Source organism: Arachis ipaensis, chromosome B09, assembly GCF_000816755.2.
Source record: "Arachis ipaensis cultivar K30076 chromosome B09, Araip1.1, whole genome shotgun sequence".
Classification (NCBI taxonomy): Eukaryota; Viridiplantae; Streptophyta; class Magnoliopsida; order Fabales; family Fabaceae; genus Arachis; species Arachis ipaensis.
In genome coordinates this window covers 142,799,745-142,809,260 of record NC_029793.2, presented here as the reverse complement: position 1 = coordinate 142,809,260, position 9,516 = coordinate 142,799,745, and positions in this window count along the sequence as shown.

Genomic DNA, 9,516 nt, shown 5'->3' with positions numbered 1-9,516 from the left:
TCAATTGGAACACCACTTTTTCAGCACTGTCTGCTTCATACCCTCCCCTCCTATTTAATTATTTTTAATTTTGATTAATTATATGTGTCACATTTGTATAGTATATAGTAATTAGAGTACTGTTTTTAGGGACATGGTCCTATGTTGGAGACACCAGGGGAAATTGTATAAACCTGTTAGTATTTAGAAATAAATACATTTCATTTATTATGTTATGATATTACTAAAACGGTTGAAAAGGACACTGATGGTTGATTAAGATTTAATTTTTTTTACCTCATATATCTGTCTGTCCCCATCAGCTACAATAAATAAATAACCTCCTTGTGAAATAAATAAATATTAAATAATAGAGGCTCCAATGGCAGATAACACACTTTCACAATCAACAGGCGCAATGTTACTACTTATTCCATGCCTGAAATTTCAAATCCCAAACATCAATTCATACCCATTTTCTCACCTTAGATTTTGTGCTTCCTTCACAGTAAATGGTGCTGGTTGACCCATTTGAATGGTCAACAAAGAATTACAACAACAATAATGCTATGCCTATATTACAACACACAACATTTCTCCATCATTAAAAGTATATACTGTTATAAAATAACTAAATAAATAAAAGAAAAGGTAACAAATATAAAGAAATATAAAAAGAGAAAGAAGTATTGCAATATAAAGAGAGAGAGAATTGTTTATTGATATGTATAATTCTTCCTCAGTTGCTTCTCTATTTATAGGCGAAGGAAGATTTACATTTTTAAATTTCTTTAATGCATTTATCCTTGAGAACATGAGCCGCCCATAATAAATAGCATCCACATACTCATTCTTATCACAACATATACCATAGAAAAAAATTTCAAATGTTCTTGGAATAATGATATTTCAATAATTTTAAATATTGATTTCAATATATATTTTTTATACTTAAGATCAATGGCTAAAATCATTGGAATATTAGTGTTTTAAAAACATTTAAAATTTCTCCATACTATATACTAATATCTTTCTTTTTAGATTTAAGTTATATAGAATATACTTTTGTCAATGCACTTTTTATGAATTAAGAGTTTTACAAGAATGTTTGTTGGAAACTACTAAAATAGAACTCATCCCCACTTGTTGAAGCATATAGTAGGGTATAGGCTATATAGTATCTCTAATTCTCTACACATACCATTTTTCTTCCACTTATGCTCAATAAATGGTACATCTATCAGACCAAACCTAACTGCCTAACTAAACAAAATATGAAAACAAGGATGCCCTGAATGTCTTCCTTCATTCATACAAGAGCTAAAACCGCCAAAATTAGTAAAAATTACGGCGGTTTCATAAAACTCTCACATTTATCAATGTTATTTTAATTAATTTTTTGTAACAATGCATGATGAATGTTAAAAGTTTCATGATACTCACCAATTTCAGCTTTTTTGTGTAGATTTGACACAAATAAGAAGAAATACATTACATTTGCTACACTAACAAAAAAAAATGTGTGAAGTTACACATATCATTGACCATATCATATAACACGTGTTTAGATATATTATATTATCCTTTAGTGTTTGAAGGCCATTACATAATATTAATTTTCAAGAATATAATATATAATACCCACTAATACATTGTTTGCTGTCATTGCTTCAACCACCGTATTGATCCAACGGTCTCCATCAACCAATAAAGTTGACTCGAATGGAATCATATACATCTTGTGTCTTTGCCATGGAGATGGGACCTCAAACCCAGGGATTCACTACCCTTATCTTCATCATCATATATAATTGCCAAGAGATAGATGCAACTATATTTGTTGTTTAGTTTACTAGTACAAAAAATGGTTGTACATTTCATCCATGTGATAATGGGTCCTTAAATAATAATATTTACTAGTACAGAAAAAAAACCAACATTTAGCCAAACTGAGAATGAGGTTATATAACAGAGAGGGTCCCCTCATCAGCAGCTCTTATTATATAAAGTGATGAAGCTTTTAGAGGGAAAACATGGCAGAGAATAATTGTAGCGCCATGAAAATCATTTCAGAGGAATGAGAACTATATTACACTAAAGTTGACGAATAAATAAGTACTTGGTAGTCATTGCACCCAAGCCTTGCCTTCCACTTTAAGAGAAATTTTCATTTAAATATATATCCCTCGCTCTCGCCCCAATTCTCATTATTATTCATGCTTTTTGTAATCATAGATTGGTTTTGATAGATCTCAATCAAGCAACGGTGGAAATTTTTCAATCGTGTAATGTGTACACAAAAATTTAGTTATTATATCTATTATTCGTGTAAAATATATGTTAGAATATAAAATATAAGGTTTAATTACTTTGTTGGTTCCTATAATTTCGCAAAATTTTCAATTAGATTTCTATACTTTTTTTCTTTTTAGTTGGTCCCTGCACCAAATTTTTTTTTCAATTAAGTCCCTCTTGGTAGTAATTGGTTTAATTGTATAGGGACTTAACTAAAAAAAATAAATTGATGCAGGGACTCAAATAAAAGGAAAAAAAGTATAGGAACTCAATTAAAAAAAATAATTGGTGCAATGACTCAATTAAAAGGAAAAAAAAGTATAGGAACCTAATTAAAAATTTTGCAAAACTATAAGGACCAATAGAGTAATTAAACTAAAATATAAATTAAAAATAAATTAAATAATATATGTATTTATACACAAATATATAATAATTGATTTAGTGCGTGATTTTAGTGATAATTATTGTTAACTTATTTTTAATGTATATTTTATATTTCAACGTGTATTTTATATGAATAACTACTTTTTGTAGACAAGTAGCAGAGATGGTTTATAAAATATATTAAAAGTAAATAAAATCAAATAACAGAGTTTCAAAACTAATATATTAATTTGACATTTCAATATTTAGTGGACGAAGTGTGGATATAATTTAATTTGTGCATCATGCATGTGTGTAATGACTCTTTGTGCATGAAGTGATATCTTTGCGTACCACAATGTCTTCCGAATCTTGGACTTCCCAACATCAAAACAGTTGTTAGTGAACTGTTATGTCTCCCAACCAGGCCATGGTCCAAGGTTGCACATGCAACTTTGAACCCTATGAATATGATTGTGGCCCAACATCTGTTTCGATTATATAGACTATAGTTTAATTAACTTGTCTAAGTGTAATAATTAATGGAGTATATATATTTGTTTGGGCAAATAACCACTCGTGATATTTATTTCCTTTTTTTTTTGTATATATTGGCAGCTAGAATGAAATTAAAGTCAGAAACGTGGTGATGGGTGCTGGTGGTGGCTGATGACGAAGGAAGCACAATACAAGAGAAATGTGGGTTCAATCATGGTGTGTTTATTATACCGATTGCTTTGGACTAACTGTGTTTATAGAACAAGCAAGCATGGTGTTACTCTTAGCCAAAACAACTAATTCATTTATTGTAGAGTAGTGTAAGTATCACCTATAAAAATTAGGGTTGTCAAACGGGCTAATCCGGCCCATTTAGGCTCGGTCCGTTAAGTCCATTGGTTAACGGGCTAACCCGTTTAAACCCGCTTTATTCGCGGACTAGAATTTTCTAGCTCGGACCGTTTATGGTAAGCCCGATGGGTTAAACGGGCCAGTCCATTTATCATTTTATTTTATTTTTGAAAAATATTTTTGATAAAAAATACTACTTTTAGGTCAAAAACCATTAAAAATAATATTTTTTTTAGTTGATGGGTCGGATTTCGGGTCGGATCGAAAGAACTATTAGCTAAAAGTGTTACTTTTTTTAAAAAAAATTTAAACGGCCCACCCGTTTAGCCCGCGGGCTAGCCCGTTTAACCCGTCATTTTTTTCGGGTTAATCGGGCTCAGCCCGTTTAGCCCGAAATTTAGACGGGCTTAATTTTAGAGGCAAAGCCCGCCCATTTAAATGAGTAAACGGGCTGGCCCGATGGGTTTAGCCCATTTTGACAGCCCTAATAAAAACTCTAATTCGATTAAAAGATTTAGTAAAATATAGAAATGTCATGTCAAAATTTTCATTCTTGTTATAAAATAACTAAATAAGAAAGATAAAATAAAGAAATATAAATGAAAGACTCTAATATTAATATTCATTAATATTAATATAATTCTATTATAATAACTATGATTTATATATTAATAATATATTTGTAATATGAAGAGAAAGAAAAGCTTCGTAGAGAGAGAAAAGAAATACTTTTTATTGATGTGTTATCATGAGAGACATAAGCCTCTATTTATAGGCATATATGATAGTAGTTTTTCAAACTACATTAAATAAGATTCTCTTTGGAAACATGAGCCTTGTGGAAAATGGGCATCCACCTCAGGCTATCTTATCACAACACTCCCCCTTGGATGACCATTTAGGATTATTGCCTCGTTAAAACCTTACTAAAGAAAAATCCAATGGGAAAAAACCTTAGTGAAGAAAAAAGAGTACAACATCATTTAGTGATAGGGACTGCCTCATTAAAAACCTTGTCAAGAAAAACCCAATGGGAAAAAACCTGACAAAGGAAAAAAGAGTACAGTATTCCCCTCTTGTCAACATCAGTTGATGTCTCGAAATCGGCGTATCCCAATCTCATGTACCAATCTTTCAAAGGAGGATTTTGGGAGTGACTTTGTAAATAAATTTGCCAGATTATCACTTGAGCGGATCTGTTGGATATCAATTATCCCTTGATTTTGAAGATCATGAGTGAAGAAGAATTTGGGAGAAATATGCTTTATTCTATCACCTTTGATGTATCCGTTTTTAAGCTGAGCAATGCATGCTGTATTATCTTCAAACAGGACAGTTGGAGCTATTTTCTGATCAATCAGTCTACATGATGACAGAATATATTGGATCACACTCCTCAGCCAAAAACACTCGCGACTAGCTTCATGTATTGCTAGTATTTCAGCATGATTAGAGGATGTTGCAGCAATCGTCTGTTTCGTGGACCTCCATGATATAGCTGTACCACCATATGTGAACAGGTATCCTGTTTGAGATCTCCCTTTATGTGAATCAGACAAGTATCCAACATCTGTATAGCCAACTAATTGTGACTTGGATCCATAGGGATAAAACAATCCCATATCAACCGTTTCATGAAGATATCGAAAGATTTGTTTAACTCCACTCCAATGTCTTCTGGTTGGAGAGGAACTATATCTTGCTAGTAAATTCACAGCAAATGATATATCGGGTCGCGTATTATTAGCAAGATACATTAATGCTCCAATAGCACTAAGATATGGTACTTCAGGACCAAGGATATCTTCATTCTCTTCTTTAGGACAGAATTGATCATTTTTCACATCCAAAGATCTTACGATCATTGGGGTACTTAATGGATGTGACTTATCCATATAAAATCTTTTCAAAATCTTCTCTGTGTATGTTGTTTGATGAATAAAGATCCCATTTTTTATATGCTCGATCTGCAGGCCGAGACAAAATTTATTTCTTCCAAGATCTTTCATCTCAAACTCTTCTTTTAGAGTTTTTATAATTGTTGGAATCTCTTCAGGAGTCCCAATGATATTTAAATCATCAACGTACACAGCAATTATAAGGAATCCAGATGTAGTTTTCTTTATGAAAACACATGGGCAGATATCATCATTCTTGAATCCATTTTTGGCCAGATACTCAGTAAGACGATTATACCACATTCGTCCAGATTGCTTTAGACCATATAAAGATCTTTGCAATTTAACTGAGTATAACCCTTGTGAATATTCATTGGATGGTTTAGATATCTTTAGTCCTTTAGGGACTTTCATATAGATATCTCGATCTAATGAGCCGTATAAATAGGTTGTTACCACATCCATTAAATGCATATGCAGTTTATGATATGCAGATAAACTGACCAAATAACGCAATGTTATCGCATCCACTACAGGAGAATACGTTTCTTCATAATCTATATCGGGCCTTTGTGAAAAACCTTGTGCCACAAGTCGGGCTTTGTAGCGCACAACTTCATTTTTCTCATTTCGTTTTCTCACAAATACCCATCGGTATCCAACAGGTTTTACATCTTCAGGTGTACGGACTACAGGTCCAAAGACTTCACGTTTTGTAAGTGAGTCTAATTCAGCCTTCATGGCTTCTTTCCATTTTGGCCAATCATTCCTTTGTCGACATTCTTCGACTGATCTTGGCTCAAGATCATTATTTTCATGCATGATATTCAATGCCACATTATATGCAAATATTTCATTGACAATTGTCTTATTTCGGTCCCATTTCTCTCCTGTAAAGACATAATTTATTGAGATCTCATCATTTTCACAATTTTCAGGTACCTGAACGTCTTCTGGCGTTAACACTATATCAGAATTTTGGACAACTGCAGGTATCTTTACTATGTCTTTTTTAACAGGAATAGTATTTACCTCTTTTCTCTTTCGAGGATTTTTATCTTTGGAACCGACAGGCCTGCCACGCTTCTGGCGTGTATTTGCTTCAGTGGCTATTTGTCCTATTGGGACATCAATTCGAATTGGGGCATTTTTTGCCCTGCCACGCTTCTGGCGTGAATTTGTTTCAGTGGCTACTTGTCCTACTGGGACATCAATTCAAATTGGGGCATTTTCCGCTGGTATATAAGATTTGGTTATCCTCTTTGTATCGGAAAATGCATCAGGCAATTCATTTGCTATTCATGGGAACATATATCGCACACCCGAATATTATTAAATGGGAAATATTTGGCTGCTGGCCAAAAACTAATTGCATAGGAGAGAACTGATTGTAACTCATTGGCCTCAAACGAATAAGTGCTGCGGCATGTAAAATAGCATGCCTCCAAACCGAAATTGGGAGATTTGTTCTCATAAGTAAGGGTCTAGCAATCAATTGGAGGCGTTTAATAAGTGATTCTGCTAACCCATTTTGTGTGTGAACATAAGCTACTGGATGTTCAACATTTATTCCATTAGCCATACAATAAGCATCAAATGCTTGGAAAATAAATTCACCAGCATTATCAAGACGAATTGCTTTGATTGGATTTTCTGGAAATTGTACTTTTAATCGAATAATTTGAGCCAGTAATCTCGCAAACGCTAGGTTTCGAGAAGATAATAAGCACACATGTGACCATCTCGAAGATGCGTCTATCAGGACCATAAAATATCTAAAAGATCCACATGGTGGATGAATAGGTCCACATATATCACCTTGAATCCTTTATAAGAATTCAGGGGACTCAAATCCAATCTTTACTGGTGATGGTCTTAAAATTAACTTCCCTTGAGAACATGCAGCACAACAAAATTCACTAGATTTAAGAATCTTCTGGTTCTTTAGTGAATATCCATGAGAGTTTTCAATAATTCTCCTCATCATGGTTGTTCCCGGATGACCCAATCTATCATGCCAAGTTATGAATTCATTTGGGCTAGTAAACTTCTAGTTTACAATGGCATGTGATTCAATTGCACTAATCTTAGTATAATATAACCCAGATGAAAGTGAGGACAACTTTTCTAATATAACTTTCTTATTTAAATCATGAGTTGTGATACATAAATACTCATGATTTCCCTCGTTCATAGTCTCAATATGATATCCATTTCGGCGAATATCTTTGAAACTCAACAAGTTTCTTAGAGACTTCGTAGATAATAATGCATTATTTATTATAAATTTTGTTCCTCCAGGAAACAAAATTATAGCTCTTCCGGAGCCTTCTATCACATTGCCTAAGCCAATAATAGTATTAACATACTCTTCTTTTGGCACAAGATGGGTAAAATATATATCACTTTTAAGAATAGTGTGTGAATTTGCACTATCCGCAAGGCAAATATTTTCAGAATATGTCCTTGCCATTTTTCTTCAAAGACAAATAATAATAATAATAAAATGCACAGCAAAATTATTCACATGAATACTTAACAAACACATACACATATCAAACTATTCCATCATTGATCAAATAGCCAATATTTCCTTCATAATCCTTAAAGAAATTAGATACATCATAATGAGTGGTTGAATTTTCATTATTTGAAACAAAATTTGTTTCCTTTCCTTTGTCATCCCTTTTCAAGGATGCTTGATAAAGATCAACTAGGTGCCTTGGGGTACGACAGGTACGTGACCAATGGCCCTTTCCACCACAACAGAAGCATTTATCCTCAATTGATTTACTTTGCCCATTGTTTCTTTCTTTATCCCACTTCTGGTGAGATCCTTTATTGTGAACATAATTCATTTTCCTTCCATAAATTTTTTTGTTACCAAAGCCTTGCCATTTACCTCTTCTGGGGTTATGATTTGCCACATTTACTTCAGGAAATGGGGCGGCACCAGTTGGGCGCGCTTCATGATTTCTCAAAAGTAACTCATTGTTGCGTTCAGTAACAAGAAAATAAGAAATTAACTCAAAATATTTTTAAATTCTTTTTCTCGATACTGCTGCTGCAGGAGCACATTCGAGACATGGAAGGTCGAGAAAATTTTCTCTAACATATCGGGCTTGAGGAAGTATCACATGATTGTACCTTTCTTCAAGGTCTTTCCACAAATTTGCAGGATCTTTTAATGTGGGATATTCATTTTTCAATCATACGTCAAGATGACGACGAAGGAAAATTATGGCTTTGGCTATATCATTCTGGGATGTATTATTTTCAACCTCAATGGTATCTTCAAGATCCATTGAATCAAGATGGATTTCAACATCTATATCCATGATAAATAATTATTTCCAGATATATCAAGAGCATTAAATTCAAGATGAGAGAGCTTCAACATAATAAAAATTTGTTACCTGAAGTCTTCCTAAAATTTCGTTAGAGCTTCGTGCTGAAGTCTTCCTAAAACTTCGTTAGAGCTTCGTGCTGATAACGTATCATAAAATAACTAAATAAGAAAAATAAAATAAAGAAATATAAATGAAAGACTCTAATATTAATATTCACTAATATTAATATCATCCTACCATAATAACTATGATTTATATATTAATACTATTTTTGTAATATGAAGAGAAAGAAAAGCTTCGTAAAGAGAGAAAAGAAATGCTTTTTATTGATGTGTTATCATCAGAGACATAAGCCTCTATTTATAGGCATATATGATAGTCATTTTTCAAACTACATTAAATAAGATTCTCTTTGAAAACATGAGTCTTGTGAAAAATTGGCATCCACCTCGAGCTATCTTATCACAACAATTCTTTCGATAAGTAAGTAATATATACACCTCTTTATTATTCATCTTCTTTATTACTCACTATTTTTTTACGTGTTTAGAGTCATTAAAATATTCTTTCCAAAATTAATTTTAGTTTCTCTCAAATTAAATCCCAAACATCCCTCAATCATATTATTATATGTTAAAATACAATTTCTCTATAAAAATTATGGAGGTTAAATTAAAAAATTTTAACAACCTCTACTATACAGCTCATATTTTACATATAAACTATTAAAAAATAAAATATAAAATATAAAAAAAATAGAAAAATAAATTTTTAAAAAT